The sequence below is a fragment of the Coturnix japonica genome, chromosome 8, assembly GCF_001577835.2.
Source record: "Coturnix japonica isolate 7356 chromosome 8, Coturnix japonica 2.1, whole genome shotgun sequence".
NCBI classification, from domain to species: Eukaryota; Metazoa; Chordata; class Aves; order Galliformes; family Phasianidae; genus Coturnix; species Coturnix japonica.
The window spans coordinates 8,046,693-8,067,634 of NC_029523.1; the positions used below are offsets into that span (position 1 = coordinate 8,046,693).

At 38.6% G+C, this 20,942-nt stretch overlaps 2 long non-coding RNA genes across 5 annotated transcripts in view; one reads left to right on the forward strand and one right to left on the reverse strand.

Annotated features, from left to right (window-relative positions):
• The window catches only part of LOC107317314, an 84,147-nt gene that overhangs the window by 23,938 nt on the left and 39,267 nt on the right, over positions 1-20,942 (forward strand). For all 4 annotated transcript variants that reach the window (XR_004308186.1, XR_004308185.1, XR_004308188.1 and 1 more), the window contains exons 4-5: positions 18,106-18,180; positions 18,390-18,488. This is a non-coding gene — a long non-coding RNA (uncharacterized LOC107317314). The remainder of the gene's footprint in view (positions 1-18,105; positions 18,181-18,389; positions 18,489-20,942) is intronic.
• On the reverse strand, positions 7,504-19,874 carry LOC116653767. The gene is made up of 3 exons (XR_004308189.1): positions 19,662-19,874; positions 8,912-9,002; positions 7,504-8,733 (listed from the first exon to the last, which is right to left on the reverse strand). It is a non-coding gene; the product is annotated as an uncharacterized LOC116653767 (long non-coding RNA).

Below are 20,942 nucleotides of genomic sequence, written 5' to 3' on the forward strand. Positions count from 1 at the left end.
GGAATTTTTCCTCTTCGAAGTCTGAGAATTGCAGCTCAGCATTTTTGGGGGAAATACCAAACTTCCAAACAAACAGGCAAAACACTTCTCGAAAGATGATTTACAACCAGCTTTTGTGACATTCCTGGCCACAGATGGGCCAGCAAGGAAGGAAGAGGGGGGTCTCCGTTGCCGGACACAAGCGTTATCGCCTTCTGCAGTGGTCCACTCCTTCGAGCACCACCCCTGAGAAAGAGTGCTCATCCGGCTTCTGCTTATCTTTGCAATCATAAGCAGAGGTACTGTGACACAACAACACCCACCATTCACCCTCCTAGATAGTTAGCAGTCGCCAGTCTTATCATCAGAAAGGCCTCATGAAGCAAGCTTTGAGACAACAAAAGAAAACCAGTTCTGTCTTTCACAGGCAGATTTAGCGATCAGAGTCCAATTCATCACTTTTCAGTGTATTGCACGCTACACAAAACATGACTTCTACCCAAGTGGGACACTGACAGCTGTGTTGGGGGTCTTGAAACAGGAATGGAAATTCAGAGAGAGGAAACAGTGGAGGGAACAGATACTTAGGTGCAAAAGGAAGAACAATAGACCAGAGTTATGGAGAAAAAAACACAAATGAAGAGATGGGACACAATAAAAAGTATCTGAAAAAAAACACTAAGATAAAGGAAGGATTTGTATTGAGCAAAACCTGTGTCCTTAACAAGTCTGGAGATGTCACACAAGGGTATTTAATGTAAATTGAATGGTACTGATAGGAAAAATTCAAATAGAAAATGTTGGTAATGTAAAACCAATTCTCTGGCAAAAATTCTGAATTCACAGGCATCTGTATACTACTGCAATATTTACTATTCTGATTCTACTCTGATCTTAACTATTCCAAGTGCATCCTGGTCTGTATCAGAAAAGGAATGATGGTAGGACAAGGGGGATTGTCCCACTCTACTCTTCCCTTGTTAAGACCAATCTGAAGCACTGCATGGTGGTCTGGGGCCTCCAGTACAGGAAGGACTTGGAGCTCTTGGAGAGGGTCCAGAGAAGGGCCACAAAGATGATCAGAGGGCTGGAGCAGCTCTCCTGTGAGGAAGGGTTGAGGGAAGTGGGCTTGGAGAAAGAGGAGGCTGTGGGGTGACATCATTGCAACCTTCTAGCACTTGTAGGGAGCGTATAAGGATGTAGTGACTTTTTACAAGATCTAATAGTGATAGGACAAGGGGGAATAGATTTTAACTAAAAGAGGGAATATTTAGGTTAGATGTTAGGAAATCCTTTAGTCATAGGGCTGTGAAGCCCTGGCAAAGACTGCCCAGAGAGCTGTGGGTGCCCCATCCCTGCAGGTTGGATGGACCCCTGGGCAGCCTGAGCCCCACAGCAGGGGCTTAGTGCCCAATGACCTTTAAGGTCTCTTCCAACTCAAACCATTCTGCAATTCATTGTATCTACAGTCTTGTGATTTACATTCTTCACCCTTTGATTTTGCCTTATAGACATTTGTCAAATAATGCAAAAAAAAAGATGCACCGTCAGCAGACTCATTCAGATTTCCTAAAAAGCTAGTGTTCTCTAGAATCTTTATGCATTTTTATTATTGAGAGATGATCACTAGCTTTTAGGTGATCTCAGAGATCATTTTCATGGATAACAGAGCAGTATTCATTCCTTCCTCATGCAACTTCCTAAATTCTAAGAGGTTTTAGTCTTTCTCTTGAATTTTTGCCAATTCCAAATCAATGAATTTTCATAGGAAATTACGTAAAAGTCAAGAATAAATAACACTTCTACATAAGTCCTTAATAGAGTGGACAGAAGAAGGTCATAAAGTGGTCTTCAGACAGACCAGAAGACAAAACATTCCCACTGGAAGTAGCAGTGCAATTGGAATAATGAAATTGGAAGGAAATGCAGCCTGTGGGGGGCCCACAGTGCAATTCAGGAAGAACTGTATCGCATTTGAGGGACTCCACATGAGAATCACATGAGGATGAAGGAGTGGCAGAGGGAAAACCTTGCAGACTAACTGCTTCAATTCCCCTCTCATTGGCACTAACCAGAGAGGACAAGAAGGAATCCAGAATAAAGGACTGAAGTTAAAACTGGAGAACAAGGGAAGAGGAAAGGTGATTTTTATTTTTTTGTGTATTTTTTCCCCTCTCGATTCAGCTCTATTTTTAGCTGTCAATAAATTAAATGTACCTTTCCTAATTTGAGTCTATTTTGCCTATAACAGCAATTTGTAAGTGGTCCCCCTTAACTCCATGAGTTCTTCATATTTTCTCCCTGCTGTTTTTGCTGAGCTGGGGGGACTGAGAGAACAGCATGGTGAACACCAGGCAGCCAGTCAAGGTCAACAGTTCTGCAGCAACTCAGAGATAATGGAGTTAGTCTTAATTCACAATAATGAGTTTGGCAGAAATAATCTACATCAGCCTTTTTGGCACTTAAATTTTGCATCTTTTCATTCTATTTCTGTAATATCTCACTGAAAATATTTTTGTGTAGAGCAACATAATGTTGCTGATATTTAGACAATTTGTGCCCATTGCCTCTTGTCCTGGCAGCAGGCAGGAGGAGAGAGCCTGTTTCTGTCTCTTTTGCACCCTCCCCACACGTATTTCTACATATTGATAAGAGCCCTGACCCTCCTCCAGGCTGAACAGTAACAGCTCCCTCAGACATTCTGCACAGGAGATGTGCTCCAGTCTTTCATCATCTTGGTGGCCCTCTGTTGGACTCTTTCCAGTATGTCCTTGTCTCTCTTGTACTGAGGGGTCCAGAACTGAATACAGTACTCCAGGTGTGGCTTCACCAACTCTGAGCAGACTGCAAGGATCAACTTTCTTCTGACTTGTTTGACAATGCTTTGCCTAGTGAAAGCAGGAATACCATTAGCCTCTCTAAATCCAGTGTGGTGTTCAAAAAGTGGCATTCCTTTATTCCATATATGTGTACTGGGCAATTTGACAAGCAAACCCACTCTGCAAGCACACTCTTTCAGAGTTCTGGTTCTCCATTTGAACTGTTAAGACATACATATGCAACACATTGGCATACATATTTGTTCTTTTACAAGGACTCACAAATATGTGCTGTTGTCTCTTTGGACAAGGGTGTCTTGTATGGTTGAGTGCCCACCTAATTCTAAAAAATAATCCCTATTTTTCAAGTAATTGGGCCTTCTGTTTCCTCTGGAAACACAAATTATCTTTCCCACCCTAATCCTTGTCTGCTGAATGACTCTGTTTTCCTCCCAGTTTAACTTTTCTTATTTCCACAAATATAGTACTAGGAAAAAATAGGGGTTTTTATAGACTTTGTCTGAAGAAACCTTTCCTTCTATTCAGTAGCTGTGTGAAGTATTACTGTGATGTTCATAATGTATAAAAGTTTTCTGATAAGTGTATTTTTTATGAATAGCTAAATGTGGTTGATGTACATTGCATCAGCCTCCTTGAACAATAAGGAATTCTCCACTTCAAAGATATTATTACTTTTTCTGCCGCCACCCATTTCTATTTCTTTCCTACTCAGTCTATTCAAGACATTCTTCATATCAGTGAGTGAGTTACATTCACAGTATGAACAAATTAGGATATAAAAAGTGCCATATAGTATTTTTATTTGATAGGGTTTGTATAGGAACAATTGAGTTTTTTCTTTAAAATCACTTGTGTAGCCATTTAATAACAATGCCAGATTGATGTTTTTCCAACTCTTGGTTTGGCTGTTGTTCTGTTGAAGGCATTTGTTTGTGTCTCTGTGAGAATGCAGATTACAGGCAAAGATGTTAAAAAAACGTGCCAAGTTGAAGCATTTGATTCTCAAAATGTAAAGGTGATCAGAGAATTAAGAGCTGAAATCCTCTCTTGTGACTCAGTTGTCCCTGAATTGAGCACATATTTCATGTCATGACAAGTATGTAGATGACAGGGAACAATACAACATACAAATATGGCTTCTGTAAAAGGCTTATCAGGACCCTATGTGTAATGTTTCAGAGGACTAAGAGCTGTAAGCTCTTAGGAAAGCTTATCTTTGCACATATATATAATGTGGGTGTAAATATGTGCTCCTTCTGAAACAAGGAGTTTGTGGTACATGTATAAAGACATCAGAAAAAAAGAAGACAGTAAACTTGAAGTACGTTCCCTGAAGGAAGATTCTTTGTGAAAACGCAATTTCCTTTATTGTTTTTAAGGTGCTGAAATTTAAGATGTAATAAAACATGAATACCAATTTGGAAACATTAGTTGCTCCTGGCAACCTTGAGAATGCATTATGCTTTATTTTTCCTCTCCATCACCTCTGCAAAAACAGAGAGAGAGAGCAAGTAACAGCACATGCTCACCGGAGCGATGTACGCATCTGACCTCCTTTTCCCCTTCTCAGTAACAATAAATTATCATTAAAATTATGGTGGTAGGTATGACACCATTATGCAGCGCATCACGAATCACTAAGAAGTTCACCCTTGTGCCACCTTTTGGCATTATAAAGCAGTCTGTCTTAGCCCCAGGCCAGCCGAGTGCATTTCCCAAAGGACAGTTTTGTTTGCATTTTGAAAGCCTTGTATAAAGTTTACCAAGTTAATAAAACATTTTTTTTTTTAAACGTGAATCAGCATCAGTTTAAAGAAAATAATGATTTCTTCCTGGCAGGGATGTTCAATTTTTAATGGTGCGTGAAAAGTTTATTTTGCTTTGCTTTTCATTTCCCCATTTTTGCCCTTGCCTTCCTCTCACCTGCACAGCTGCCACAGCTGAAGTCAACACAGTGAACAGCTATTTAAAGACAAACAAACCTTATGGAAATTCTGCCTAATATTTTGCTGTACTTCATCATACTTTAATTACACCTTGCTGTGGACATTTATGAAATAACATTACGTGTTTACACAAATTATGGGGAGCACAATCCTGTTAAAATTCATTTCCTGGAATTTTCTATGAGCTGCTAACCTGAAAGTACATCTGTATTATGTGGAATGCTACAATTTGTCCATACCTTTTGCTTCTAAGCTTTATAAACACTATTCTAACTTGTTTTTAAACACATACTAAATGTGCTGAATTATTATTTCTCTGTGAACAAATGTTTGAAAAAATAAAAATTAAATCATTTTTTTACTGTTGATTCGCATACAGGGGCATAAATATTGATAACGTGTCAGGGAATGAGCTACAGAATATATAGATATCTCTGAAGTAGAAGCTAGAAATGGAACAGTAGTTTAAAATTATTACAGTTTGGACCTTTGTCAAAGACACAGGAGGACACAAGGAGGAATAGGTGATCCCGATTTGAGGTAGGAAGGGAAACAACTCTCTTGAAATTAACACATTCAGTTGTGATTAATTGTATGCATGGAGGAAGGAGATTCAGGCTCTGAGTGGGCAGCAAGGTGTTTTGTTTCCAAGGATATCTCCTTAATGGTTTTCAACATAAAAGACAAATGCAGAAGACCAGGAAGGTAGCTAATTAAGCACAAACAAACTCTGGCAAGCTATAGGTAAGAGACACAATGAAGACTGGAGTCCTCAGGTCTCTGATGGATGGGCCAGGAATGAGCTGCTTAAGCACAGTGCAGCACTTCAGCCAGAACTTGATAAATGATCAAGAAAGAAGGGAGACAACCTAAATGTAAATCTTAAAGGAGAAAGAAGCTGAAGGGATGTTTTTAACGGGCATTAATGGTGGGAAGCTGCAAAACAACTTAAGGAGAAAGGCCGAAGGTGCGGAAAGTGAGGGAGGAGACATCTTTACAACTTTTACTGATAAATTTAGCAGATTTGAAGAGCTTGGAGTCTTAAAACTGTAGCTTACAAATAGTTATGTAGACAAAGTGTCTGACTCTTAAAAAAAACTGCAATTTACACAGGAGGAAAAATGCTGCAGTATCAAAGGAAAGCTGTTCCCTGTTCTTCCTTTAGCTAATTTCCTGATCTGTTCACTGTTCTCATTGCACTGCCTTGGGAAAAAGTGGCAGGGCAATCTGAGATGCTGGCCTGTTAAACTGCTTGCCTTCCATTCTTTTACTTTGCAGCAGTTTCCATAAAAATTAAGCAGTTTAAAGTCAATAGAATATGAGTCTAATGCAACTAATCATCTGAATTTTATTCATACTATTACTTTTAGTGCCTGCTAAAAGATGGACTGCTCTTATCATCTTGAGCTCTCTCACGGGGTTTGCTGTGTGCTGACAATGAGAGCTGCTGTCCAGATGACCTGTCAAACCTGCCATCCTCGGGACACTGCTGGAGATAGGGAAAGCTAACCGACAGCTATTGTTAAGTGGTGGGATTGAAGCAAGGTTCCTAGTTCTAAGTGAGAAAAGGTGAAAGTGAAAAGGAAATTGCCTCTTCTAGGTGTCAAGGAGTAATTAGCAAGTGTGTATCTAGGGTGTTTAGGCTTTAATGCTTTGGCAATCAAGAACAACACAGCAAAGTGCTAGAGTACAGGGACTTTTCCCTTTGTATTGTATTAACAGCATTAACCTTGGAATGTGTTGTTAGTAACTCGCCCTCAAATGGTCTTTGTGCTGCTGCTCACAGCTCTCTGAACCTGGCAGTTCAGCCAGCTTTCGGTAAAACTCTGTGCCCCTTTAGATAACCCATATTCCATCCATTTATTTATCAGTGTATGTTAGGGAAGAGTCCTTACTGAAGTCAAGATAAAACACACCGCTATCCCCTCATCTGTGGAGTTAATCATTTCATTGTAGAAGTGTGCCAGGTTGGCCACCTATGATTTTTCCTTAACAAATCCATGCCAGCTACTTCCCGTCTACTTCTTGTCCTTCATGCATCTGATTTTTGCCCTGCCCAGCAAAGTGAACCAGCCTATAGATCCCCTGACAGTTCTTGACTTTCTTAAGTATGTAAGTCACATTTCCTTTCTTTCAGTCCTCAGGAATATTTCTTAATGATCACAAGCTTTGAGTCCAGAGTGGAGTTGCAGTGATGCTGGCTGACTGCTTTAGCACTTGTGGGTACCCCTCTAAATTCTTTGGATTTAAATGTCAGGTGTGTTTAGCCATTCCCAAACCTAATCCTCTTCCACATCAGGTTAATCTTCGGGACCTGAATTTTCCAAATGCAGTTCTTACCAGTTAAAACCAAGGTGAAGAAGGTTTTGAATATTCTTCCATGTTACGTGTCACCAGGTTCTTTGCCTGCAGTGGCCCGCATTTTTTCTAATCTTCCTTTTACCTCAATACAATTTTGGAATCTTTTTTTTCTCACCCCCTTCCAAACTGAACTACAGGTGGACTTTAACTTTTCCAGCCTCAGTCTATTAGGTCCAAAAATATATTTATCTTTGACAGTAAGGGGTAGCATGTGCTTGTTTTATTTGACCGGTTATGTGTGTTTTTGTGTAGTTATCAGAAGCAGGTAGTGATGTGTGCTAGAAGTCAGGACACTGATAACTCCTTTTTGATAGTTCTGTTTATTTCCTTTAATAATGCAGACATGCTTAATTGAGTACTTCTGATAAATGGGAGTATTTCCTACAAATTTTAAGGTAGCTTATTATTTTTTGTTACAACGTCTCCCAGATATTACTTAACAAACATTCATAACGAGATTTTACAGTGTACATAAAACAAGAGGAAAGGCAAGTCAAGATCTAAAGGGAAGTATAGATAATGTTAAAGAGGAGAAACAAAACTAAAAAAGCGAATGGCAATTTGTGGGCAGCAACGCTGGGTGTTGTGATGGCATAGAGTGGATTGTGCTCAGTTTATATGAGAATACTGGAAAAGAGTAAGATCTTCATTAAGGCACGGATAACAAAACAGCACCTGGATAAAGAAGTCTAAGTCAACTGACACTCTGTCCTGTAGTCTGAGAGATGAAATGATAGCTGACAGTGGTAAGAAAGCTCACTGGGTGTGGGAAGCGTGCAATTGCTCTATCTTAGCTGAAAGTAATGAAGCCTGGACATATTAAAACAAAGTTTTTTTTAAAGGAGACGTTACATATGGTGCAAATAACCAAGTTTACTGTGGTGGTTTGTACAAAATGACAAACGTAGCATTTGTGCTTTTTCTGTACAGTGTACTTTCTGAAGAGGGATTTCCTGTTTGGGGCTGAATCTGACAAGCAGCATTGTTTGAAACATAATTTTAAAGATACTTTCAAAATCAAAATGCCACTTTACTTCCGAGTGACATGCCACACTTTAGGCAATTAAAATAATTAAAACATGAACTTTTAATAATGTCATATTCAGCTTGATGTGAGCCAGCTTATTTCATTTCCTTCATGAGAAATTGTCACAATATTTATTTGATCAAAGCCCGTACTCCTTATTCTTGTACCCAACACATGCTTTTTCCATTACTTCAATTACTTGCCCTTGATCTGCTCTCAATGTGTGCTTTTTTTTTCTTTTTCTTTTCTTTCTTGTTCTAAGTGAATTAGTTGCTGCTGGGGCTGGCTTTTTTTGTTTTTTGGTTTTATTTTTGCATTTTTAGTTGTTCAGTCTCTATCAATGACTAATTGGAGCAAAGTATCATTTTCTTGCAGTGCAGTCTAATCAGCCAGGCTGACAAAGAAGAGAGCTTTTAGCTGCTTTCCATTTCATTTATTTATCTCTTTCAAGTAATATTATCGGTGTTGCAAGTCTTCATATGATTTACAGCTGTTGTTTTGAATGAGGAGCTACTGGCAAGATTTTGCAAGGTATGCAGGTCACTCCAAAAGCAATTCCTCCTATTCATTTCTGCAGAAACTACAACAGATAGAAAGAGCATATCAACACTGTTTGATAGAGCAAATTATCAGCTAATCAACACCAACAAAGTCACCACCATTAATTATTCATCTTCACCAGCAATGAACAAGAGCCTGCATGCTGTGCTCTTAATGTTCTTCACCAGATTCACAGTGTTTCACCTCCCTGTGCTTACCTCCACTCTTTGGTCTCCAAAGACCTTCAGAAATGAGGAATGTCAGTGGGTGCCATTGTTTCTGCATGGAGGAATTCAGTGACATACCTCTCTGAAAGACAATATTCAGTTATATGACCTGCAAGGCTGTGAATGTTACATTCCATACTCAGTCATCCATTGACAAAATCCTGTCATTTAAAAGAGGGTACTGGCTGCTATGAGGTTAAAGCATTCTATAAACATCATACTGGATTTATATGTCTTGCAAAGCAGTCGTTTGCAGACCTTACTCAAAGTATGGTTAAATTAATTTTCTACCTATTTCTTTTCACACATTTCATTTTATATGTCAAATTTAAACTCATCAAGTGCTTTTCCAATGCCAACATCAATTTAAAATGTACAATTTACAAACTTGAGTTTAGCAGCATGTCACGGAATGTGTATGTGGAAGTGATGCTAAACAACATGCTGAACTACACTCTCCCAATGATTAGTTATAAAACAGTCACACTAGGCAGTGACACACTACCTTATTGAAAAGCATATTTCGTGCAAGTAACGCACACTACTTCAAAATAAATAAGTAAATACGTGAGTTAGTAAATAAGCCAGCACACGTTTTCATATTTTCTACATGGGCTGCTCTGAAAGTAATATTACCTGTTTTACTGTGTTGGCCCATGATGCCAGAGGCAGATGCTGGTACTATGTTGGTAGAGGATGAACCTTTCCCACCAGTATTCATTGCTGTCTGCTGAACGTTTTTGGATTCCAAACAGTGGGATGTCAGCACAGTGAAGTGGTGGGTAATGCATTTCAGCAGTGGTGACAGCAACGGGAAAAACAAGCCACATTCTGCCCGGCCATGTACAGCTGCTGCACCATGAAATTAAGAGTGTATCAAGCAGCACATCCACATAAATTGGCTGATGGTGGTGACTGTTTTGTAGCTGAGAATTTGCCCTATCAATAGTGTTATTGTGCTCTTTGCTTCTCTTGTAGTTTCCATGGAATTAAATAGGAAGCATTACTTTCAGAGCAACCTATGTAGTTTTGTTTTACATCTGGAGATAAGCAAGATGCTGAAGTTCTGGTGATTCCTGTAGTATGCAAGGATATTTAGGAGAAATATATATGATAAAGCCATCTGGCCAAATGAATTTCATTGTTAAGATTTTCTCATGGAAATGAACATTTTCTTATTTTTTCTCATTTAAAATATATTCAGCTTTCATAGAAACAAATAATATGTAAACAGCATCCTTGCCTTTTTCTATCAGCACTTAACATTTATGTGTCAGATTTTGCCAGGAATTTGTTGACATCTCTAAAGTGATTCTCCATTTGTCTGCATACACATGTATTTTTTCCTTTGTGGAGAAGAACAGGAGGTGGAAACAAATTTTTGCATGATATTGCAAGCAGTTGTTTCAAAGAAATGATCTTTTTTTATCCACTGTTTCTTGAATGACAAGAAAAAGTCTCTTTTTCAAAAGTGGCATTTGCAGTTGTACTTAAAGGACTAACTACTGCCTTCTATGTATATCGGCATTACAAGTGTAGCTGATAACATCGGCATAGCTGATGTCAGAGCAGTAGGCTGGGATTTCTTCAGACCATTGTTTCAGGTTTTCCTGGTGACACACAAAGGTGTGCCGAACAACTTCATGCACTGAGTGTAGTTGATAACCAGTTTCCAAACCAAAGCTGTAGTTCCTGAGCATCAGCTGGCTTTTGTTATTCAACAAAAGCTTTTCTTGTGGGGAGGTTTGGGGTGGAATCCCATCTTGCAGACCTATCTCAGGGCTTTAATCTTCTCTAATTGTCTTTTATCTGCGTGGGAAGTGTGTTTCTACCAGTCTCATCTCCCACTTACTTGCCTGAGAGCAAGGTGAAGGTTGAACTACTGTTTTCTTGGAAAATCCTGGTGCTGATGTAATATGCTCCATATTGCATTTCTTTGCTTTTTTTGTTTGTTTCTTGGTGTTCAATAAGAGGGTAGATGTGGCACTGAGTGACCTGGTTTAGTGGGCATGGTGGGGGTGGGTTGATGGTTGGAATGGATGATCTTAGTGGTCTTTTCCAATCTCAATGATTTTTTGATTCTTCCACAAAAATCATGGAACACAACCAATTACATTTCAGTCCATTTCAAATCTATCTATGCCAATAATTATTGGATAAAACCCTTTAAGTAAGTATCTAAACAAAGGAAATGTTTTGTCTTACCGTGCACGCTGTCTTCTTTCTGGCAATTTATATCTTTTTCTTCGTCTTTCACTTGCTAGTTATATTGACAATTCAATGACTTGAGCCTGAATTAATTAAACTGCTAAATGGCAAAAGATCACACCGACATATTCAGTTATCTTTTAGCATTTATCACTTTATTTGACAATCTGTAGGACTGACTGCATTGTCTAAATGGCATATTCTACAGGTGTGCCTTATTAAAAATAGCAGATAGGACTTGAATTTTTCTGTGAAAGAGCACACAAATGACACAGTCAAGGAATAGCTACCAGTAATCCAGAAAGAACTTGACTGTAATGTCTCCTGACATAACTGCAGGTGAAAGGAATCATTCCCCATTTCTCCCAGTGCAACCACTGAGGGACACAAAATAAAATCACCAGTTCAGCACTAAAGAAAAGTGTCTTTGCAAAAGGCCTGTGGCATCTCTTGCCATAGGACACTGTGGGAGATGAAAATGTAACATAATATTGCATAGACACCTCAGAAAGAAAAGCGCTTAAAGGTCACAAGATATTTGCAAAGGCATCATTTGTCTCCTAAATTTTGTGATGGAGACTGGGATGATATTTTTAGGAGAGCATATGTATCTGTTTTGCCCAATAGGCAAAGTTAGCACTGGTATGATGCTCTTCAGCTACTTTTGTGTTTGAGGGAGCTTCATTGTGTCTTGGTCACAGAGATCCAAGTGCTTAATCTTGAGAGATCCTTGATGAGAGAAGTTAAAATTGTTACGACTCTTCCTTGATTCTTTTTTTTTCCCTCACATCTGTGGTGTTTTTGTGCTTCTCCCCAACTGTGCGAAAGGAGGGTCTTAGTTGTTCCTCACATCATTTTGTTTTTGTCAGACATTTTTCTTCTCTTGGGCAGAATATTTAGGTCTGTTGCACTCCCACATGCTCTACTTTTCCTTAGTAAGTCAACTTCTGTGCCTGCTATTTTATTTTTTGCAGTTTTGGAGGTCACATTCCTAATTCTACTGTAAGCACTGATATGGCATCCATGTTATGAAGTACTTCTTCACTGGTTACAGTACAGTTTAGCATAATTATTAGTTTGCTGTAAACCCAGATAGATTGATTACAATCTGTTTGATACCCTTGAAATTTATATGTGTGTAAGCCTGTCTCGCTCCAATTTACAGGAGGGAGGCAAGGTTCTTTGATGTGTGTATATACCCGGCGTGAGATTAAGAAGCAACAGTTCAAATGTTGGTCCAACCAGTTTATTAAAGTCCTAGCCGTTTTTTTGTTGTTGTTGGTTTTTTGGGGGGAGATGGGGAAGGGAAGGTAGGTGATAGGAAAAGTAGGAAATGTAAGCAAGGAGTCTTTGCAGAGAGCGAAAGAGATAGTCACCACCGTGGGTCCAGCGAGGTACACAGTAGGTCCGTGGATCTCAGGAACTCGTCTGATCACCGCAGGGGATGGGAGACAGCCAGGAAGCTCCGCAGCAAGCCGGTCCCAGGGTTCTTCCCACGAGATTTTCCCCTCAGGGAATTCTCCGTCAAAGGTGTCTTTGGGAGTTTGTCTCCAAAGTCCCCAGTTTAGCGAGGGCCTTTTATCCCCCATTTCTGTGAGGTTGTTTTTCTCCTTAGTTTGGTGTGACATACCTGGCCCAACAGATAAGCCAGAAGGGAGTGGTGCCTTTGTTGCCAGGCACAAGTATTATCACCTTTCGCAGTGGTCAGCTCCTCCAAGCTGTACCCCTGAGAAAGACTGCCTGTCCTGCTTGCAATCATGGGCAGAGGTGGTGTGTCACGATGACACCCATAATTCACTCTCCTGGATAGTTAGCAGTTGCCAATCAGAGTCTTATCATTCACGTAGCAAGCTTTGAGACAAATAAGAAAAACAGTTCTGTCCTTCACACCACCCAGTTGCCTTGAATACATTAAGAATGACTTTATAGTTGCTGTTCCTAATTGTTTTGAAATATCCTAATAGACACTGGACTTGTTTTAATTCATATATTAAAATTTATTCTGTTCAAAATCTTTGTTTATGCCTACACAGCTCTAAGGCAGATTTTCACCTTAAGGATTGAATTCCAGTCAGTTAGGGCTTTACCATCAAAAGCTGTCAACATAACTAGCCAGTCTTGGCTCCCCATCAATCTTGTGAAAGGGTTCTGCATGTGGATGCAGGGTAAATTTCAGGTGATTTGAGGGACAGTGTATCAATTGATCTTACTAATGTGGACAAAACCTAATGGATATAAAGCTTGCAATTTTTCTTCTTTTAGAACAGTATTGACTATAAATCTTATAAAAGCCTAATACTTCTCTATCAAGCAGAAGAAAAGTGTGAATGGAAGGCACAAGTTGCAGTGCTTATAAGTCCCAGAAGTTCTGTCATTTTCAATATTTAGAATCATAGATTGATAGAATCATTAGGATTAGAGAAGACCACTGAGATCATCTAGCATAACCACTGACCCCACCATGCCCACTAAACCACGTAATTCAGTGCCACATCTACCCGTCTCTTGAACACCTCCAGGGATGGTGACTCCACCACTTCCCTAGGCAGCTTGTTCTACTGCACTGTCACTCTGAGAAGAATTTTTTCCTGATATCCAACCTGACCCTTCCCTGGTTCGAGGTAAAGCCATTACCTTTCATCCTATTGTTAGTTACTCAGGAGTGAAGGCCGACCTCCACCTCACCACAGCCTCCTTTCAGGGAGGTTTACAGAGCGATAAGCTCTCCCCTGTGCTCCTTTCCTCCATACTGAACAGTCCCAGTTTCCCCAGCCATTCCCATAAGACTTGTTCTCCAGACCCTTCAAAGCTTTGTTACTGTTCTATCAACATTTTCCAGGTCCTCAGTGTCTTTCTTGTAGTGAGGGGCCAAAAATGGAACACAGTGCGGTGTAGTTCCCCTATTTATTTGTTCTAAGAAAAATTACTTTGCTACTAATGCAAAAACTGATGGAGAAGAAAAAATCTCTATAATTATTGAATCAGATCTTCAGAGCACTGAGCCTTTTTCAAAGTCAAAAATGGCTCTGCCAGGTAGAAATAATCTAAATTTATTCCCTTAGATGCCCTCCCAAGCCTCTAAACTTCATTCTGGATAAAGCCTTCTATCTGTTGCCATCTATATTGCTAATTCTTTGGGTAGTTGCTTTCTTAAGAAACACACGAGTCTTAAATAAAAGGCTGTAATTTGATTAGGATGAGGACACAGGTACAGATAGGAAGATGAGAGCAGATCAGCAGAAAGGTACCTGGAGGAGCTGGTGGCAGCAGCTCAGCATGAGCCAGCAGTGTGCCCTGGCAGCCAAGAGAGCAAACTGCATCTTGGAGTGCATTAAACACAGCACAGCCAGCCAGTCAAAGAAGAGATTCTCCTGCTGTATTTAGCACCTTGAATACTGAATGCAGTTCTGGTCTCCACAATATAAAAAGGATGTTAAGGTACTTGAAAGCATCCAGAGGAGGACAGCAAAGCTGGTGGCAGGGCTGGAAGGCGTGTAATGCATGGAATACATTTGGGCTGTCTGGTTTGGTGGAAATGAGGCTGAGAGGTGCACTCATTGATCTCTGCAACTTCCTAAGGAGGGACGTGCTGGTCTTCTGCCTGGTATGCAGCGATATAACACAGGGTGGCACAGAGCTGTGCCAGGGGAGGTTCAGATTGTATATCTGGAAAAATGTTCTTTACTGTGAGGGTGATCAAAGAATGGAACAGTCTCTTTAGGAGGGTGTTTGATGCCCCATGCCTGTCAGTGTTCAAGAGGAGTTTGGATAATACCTTTAATTGTATGCTTTAACTTTTCATTAGCCCCAAAGTGATCAGGAATGTTGGAATTGATGATGTTTATAGATCCCTTCTAACTCAACTATTCTAATTATTCTAATTCTAATTCTAATTAATTCTAATTCTAATTTTACGATATTAGATGTTGATGACAGAAGTAGCAGGAAAGCTCCAGGGCTGGCCCTCAGGGAAAGCATACTTAAGCGGAAAGATGCTGCAGAATCAGGAAGGAGTAAGGGAAGAAATAATGAAATACAGTCTGTAAATGTCAAGGTCAGAAGAAATAGGAGTCGGGGAGGTGCTCAGGGCACTGGAGCAAAACGTGTGCTGGATCAAGTTTATCCTGAAGAGCAGCTACCCAGGTAGAAGACCCATGCTGGAGCAAGAAGAAATATGTGATTTATTTTAAAAAGACAGCATCTTACACATCTTAGAAACCAAGCATCCTTTACAAAATGTAAATGTAAACTGTACATCTTGGAGATAAAATGTTGCTGGCACATAAAGTTCTGCACTCAGTTTGGTATAATAAGTGTAGGGGAAAAAAGTTCTTGTAAGGAACATAAAAGGAGGAAATCATAATGCATTACAATTTTGGCTTCAAGGAAAACTGATTGACATAAAGTTGTGTGCTGGAAACTATCCCAGAGAAGATATGCAAGAGTTAAACGAATATATAAATGACACATAGGAACAAAACCTGAATGTTTTTTATTATAATTTTAGGTATGGTTATTCTTTTGCTTCTTTCCTCCCTCTTTCTCCTCTCCCCCCCTTTCCTGTTACTCCTACTCCTACTCCTACTCCTTCTATTATTTTTCTTCAGTGCTTTTCTATTTTCTATTCAGTATTTAAATAAGAACTATTAAAAGAACAGATCCTTGTATTTCCTTGGTTGTATTTGCTGCCCATTCTAATTTATTTCTAAAAACCAAACATAAAAATTCTTAATTATCTTGATAGTTGAAAAGGTAGATCTGACTAGTTGAACTTTTTAAGAGACAGCAGCTGTTGATTTAACCATTGCTTTGTTTTCATAATACAGTTGTTTTATCAGTTTTAATAATAGCATTATTGCTGTTTGCTCAAAGGTATTCCAGATTAAGAAAAAAAAAAAAATGATTCTCTTGAATGTAAACTAGTAGAAAGTGCAAGGAAAAAATAACATCACATATGTTTACACAAAATAAGGGTAGGAATGATAGGAGACTCAAAATCATGAAGATGTGCTATGGAAGTTAGAAAGGTTTCTAAAAATATATTTTCAATAAGATGTCAGATATTTTTGGAGTACAGAGGAGAGTCAACCTGGATCTTGAAAAATGAGATCCTGTTAAAGTCTTTACTTATCCTGATAGAAGTGTGTGGGGTTTTATGTTCCACATGCAGACTAACATTCACTAAGCAAAGAACTGAGCTCTGGCATCATTTTGATGTTTTTTGTTTATTCTCCCAGTTGTATTTCAAAGAAATTGATAAAAACATACTCTTCTCCAGGCTGACTAGTACCATCCCTCTCAGGCTCTCATATCTTAGATTCTCTGCTCTCTTCACAGTCTTGCTCCTTTAATTCCATGCCCCTTTGTCACTGGGTGACACAGAAGTGGACACAGCACTCCAGACATGGTCTCATCTGTGCTTTAATAGAGGGGCTTTGGGGCCAAATGGCAGATTCTTTGTATGCAGGTCCTTGTGAAGTGCTCAGTGCATTGAAAACCTATTATTGCCTGTAAGATCCTAACAGAACTACTGGAGTAGATAACCAGTGATTGGATTGCAGCTAGACTTTGTACTGCTGATCATAACCCCTTGAGTCTAGCAGTTAAGCCAGGTTTCAGTTTACCTCACTAGTTCTCAAATGTGTGCTTCCCCAGTTGTCTATGTGGATGTTATCTGAGACAGTTATCTGAAGCATTACTAAAGTCATGACAAATGATACGTACTGCTCTTCCTTTATCCACTTGGCTTTGGATAAAGACACCTTTTTGGACACAGCAGTCAGTTTGGACAGGCGTGGTTATTCCTCATAAACCCAACCAGTCTACTCCCAGCCTCTCTCTTTCCTTTCAAGTGACTGGAAATGGTTTCCAGGATTTATTACTGTATGACCTTTTTTTCCCTCTTGAGCTGAGGCTGATGGACCTGCAAACCCCCTGATCGTCCTTGCTCTTCTTGAAGACAGGGTTGGCTGTTCTTGTATTCTAGTTTTGTGATTCTTTGATTGTGTAGGGAATTATGTCTGTGTAACTTTCAAGGGTTTTTATCATTTCTAATTGAACAAAGTTTAACTTGAAAGCCAAATTGAAAGAAGAATCACGTGCTTAACTTACAAGTCTGCTATTACTGCTTTATTTATCAATAGCATGTATGGAGGCATACTTCTTCTGTGCAGTTGCTGATCAGTTTAGACATTATTTTCCTTTTTTTTAACATGATTCTCAGTCTTTCTGAATTTGACTTTCCCTTTATGAGAAGGAGAAAAATAGAGTTAGGATTTCTGTTATACAGGAGTCATCTACGGTTACCTAGTTTACTGCAGCTGTGTTGACTGGGAAGAGAGACCAGGCCACATTTTTGAAAGAGCTTTGAGCAGTATTATTATTTCTCAAAACCTGCTTAAGAAGTCCTCATTTTAGCCATCCTCTTTTCAAGTATTATTAAAATCTAGGGCACACTGAAATATCTAAACAGCAGTAGAGTATTCAGAAACCTCTCCCTAACTGTGGGTTGCTTTAAATTTGTTCCTTAGAAACTCGTCTTGTGGTTTCTATGTAGCAGTGAGGAAAATTCTTTTACGCTGGTTGCAGGATTAAGGTCTAAATATTTGCATTTGTCTTGTAAGCATTGCCATGTAACACAAATAAATGAATGCATTCTTGAAAGTTAAATGCTGTGTTGCATCTAATTCATTTGGAATCATTTACAGTCCCTAGATTTTATGCTGATTGCTTTTTGAGATTAATTAATTTACATAGCTATTTGAGTTTCATATTTCTTGATAAAGTATACAGCAAGAAGTTAATAAAACTAGTGCAGAAGCTTCATTTGATGTGAGACAACTTTAAAATGTCCGCCTAGAGACAAGGAATGACATAGAATGAAGTTTTTCATCAGTAGGTTGTCTCAGATGTAAAAAGTCAACTCAGAACTGTTTATTGGGATTTTTGTGAGTGTGTTTTTTGTCTTAATATTTTAGAGGTTGACTTAAACACAGCGAGCGTATGGATCTTTACAGAAGGCACTGTCTTTTTCCCATTATCTGTGATGACTGGTGAGTCTTTATAACTTAAAAGAAATGTTTTAGCTTAAGAGAATATGTTATAACAGATCAGTTTATGAAAAAAAAAAAAAAGTTTTAAACTTCAGAGGTTAAAGTAACGTTCTGATGGTAGAAAAAGTATTCAAATGATGGTAGAAACATATTCAAAACTAATGGACGCCAGTCTAAGTTACAATTTTGTTTCTCTTGTTTTCATGCAGAGAACTCCTTGCATATGTCTGAACTGTATGGCCAAATTGAGATTATTGTTTTTATATCCTTTGGAGCCACCAATCACACTACGAAAAAGAGCTGTGGGTGTAAGTAGGTGTATGGCTGTATTTTATGCTTGCGTGTGTGCATGATGTACCTTGCAGTTTTGCATTCAGAAGAGTAGCATGCGTGCAAAATCATCTTCAGCCAGAATTTCCAAAAGGAAAATAATATATGTTTAGGAAAACTCTAGTAACAACTACATGCTTTCATGTGGTCCTTATTAAGTGACTACTTAGCTGTGAATCTTATATGGCAAGCTACCTTCCACTCTGAAAAACTGCTGTGCTAGTTTGTGTGAGTTTCACTGACTTCAACATTCTTGTTTCAAAGTCATGAAAGCACTTTTCTACAAGGTTACATTATTTTTCCTATGCATTTGCTAAAACAATTATAAAGAAAATGGCAGATCATGCCATCAAGCACAACATATTTGTTACATAAATTCTCCATTATTTTCATTGTAACTGACCTTTCTTCTCCAACTGTAGGTTGCTGCGATTTCTTACATAAACCAGCTTGTAATTAAACTTTGCATACATGAGATGATATGTGTAGGGGGTATTTTATGTCAACATGTCACTTCTTGTCTCTGGGTCCTTTAGACACGGGATGTGTTAAGTGATGTCTAATTAAAAGCCAGTATTTAAGGCCTTAAAATGCAGAAGAGAAGACTATGAATGAAGGTATGACTGGTTCTGCACTGAAATACCCTTCTGGAAGCTATCTTACAATGTCTTTTGAATAAAAACCAGTAGCTTGGTATATTACACTGTATTCTACTGAAAGTTGCTAATGACTAAATTGCTTAATATTTTCTGCTGATCATCCTGTTAACATTTTCAGTTGCTGCTTAGAGAGGTATTTGCATTTATTATTGACTTCCAATTTAATATTAATTGGTAACAGAGCTGATCAAAATCATATCAAGGCAAGACCACTCATATCTCAGTGCAATGCTGTGTTGCTATGGTAACTTGAGAGGAACTGAGGTTTTCATCATTACCAAAGCCTAGTGAAATTGCGGGCATTATATATTGTTCAATTTATACACACACACTAACACACTCATACCCATGCACATGCACGCTCACAGAAAACATCTATATGCAAGAATTACTGTCTGTGATGTATAATATAGACACTGCTACTTCTTGTATCTTTCCTGAGCCACTGTCTGTTGGTGAAAAAATAGGCAATTGGCATTTTATGTGTCTTACCAAGTAAGTCTCTGAGTAATTCTTCAGGCCATCACATGTTGAAGCAGTTAATAAAACAGATCTTGGTGTTGAAAAGGTCTTTGGTGTGAATGATCTAAGGATCAGGAAGAAAGATATTCTCTCTGCTCCTCCATAAGACACTAATGGGTTGGATGGGAGACTGACTGTCTCTGTCTCTGTCTCTGTCTCTGTCTCTGTCTCTGTCTCTGTCTCTGTCTCTGTCTCTGTCTCTGTCTCTGTCTCTGTCTGTCTCTGTCTCTGTCTCTGTCTCTGTCTCTGTCTCTGTCTCTGTCTCTGTCTCAGTAGGTGGTTTCTAGTGAGCCATGTATGACAGTCATAGTTCAACTTCAGCTGTTAACTTAGAAAGAAAAGATGCATGTAAGAGTTGTGTATGTAAATACATGGGAAGGAAAGCAAATAAAATTACTGTATGACGTCTCTCCCCCAAAAAGTCTACCACCAACATCATCAAAATCTAAGGATTCAGTACAGTGGTAAGATGAAAAAAAAAATAATAATTAAAAAAATTTGCCTTAAGTTTGCAAGCTTATGATTTTCTTCAAGGGTGTCTGAGATGTTGAGTAATGTTTCAGTACATTTCCTTCACCCCATTCTATCTGTATTCTTTCCTATACTTCACCTTCTTTTTATACTTTTGATAATAAGTAAGTAAGGACTGTGGACATGAGCTGATTTTTGAAGCACGTGATGCACCAAGGCTTTGGTAAGAATGCTTTTGGTTGTTTTTTTTTTGTTTTTCTGTTGAAACACTGATGATCAGAGCAGTCATAAAATTACAGCAGTGCAATCTACACCAGGGGCTGTTTTATTCTATTTAAGCAGTCTTCTGCTATTTTTGTTCATTGCTGCTTTTCTGAGAACACTTTGTGTACTCAAAGTTGTATACATCCATTATTTCACATAGATTTTGTTACTGTGCTGATTTTTTTCATGAAATTACAAATTTTTTCTTGTTGTTATACCTTTTTATCAGTTATCAGCTTCAGGTGATCTTATTAGTATACCATCATTTACATACAAATGTCAAGCTGTCCTAAGTGTCCAAAGGGGCTTTTTTGAGTGAATAAACCTGAAATTTCCACATAAAACTCTGTGAAAATATAAAAGTCATAAAGTTCTTAAATTGTATTGAAATGACTGTATTTTATTATTTTTGTCATCTTATTGCTGTACTCTCTGTAAATATATATGCATTTATATGAGAAATATGAAAAGAACAGAAAATTAGCTTCCCTAGAAGTACATTCTAAAACAACTGTA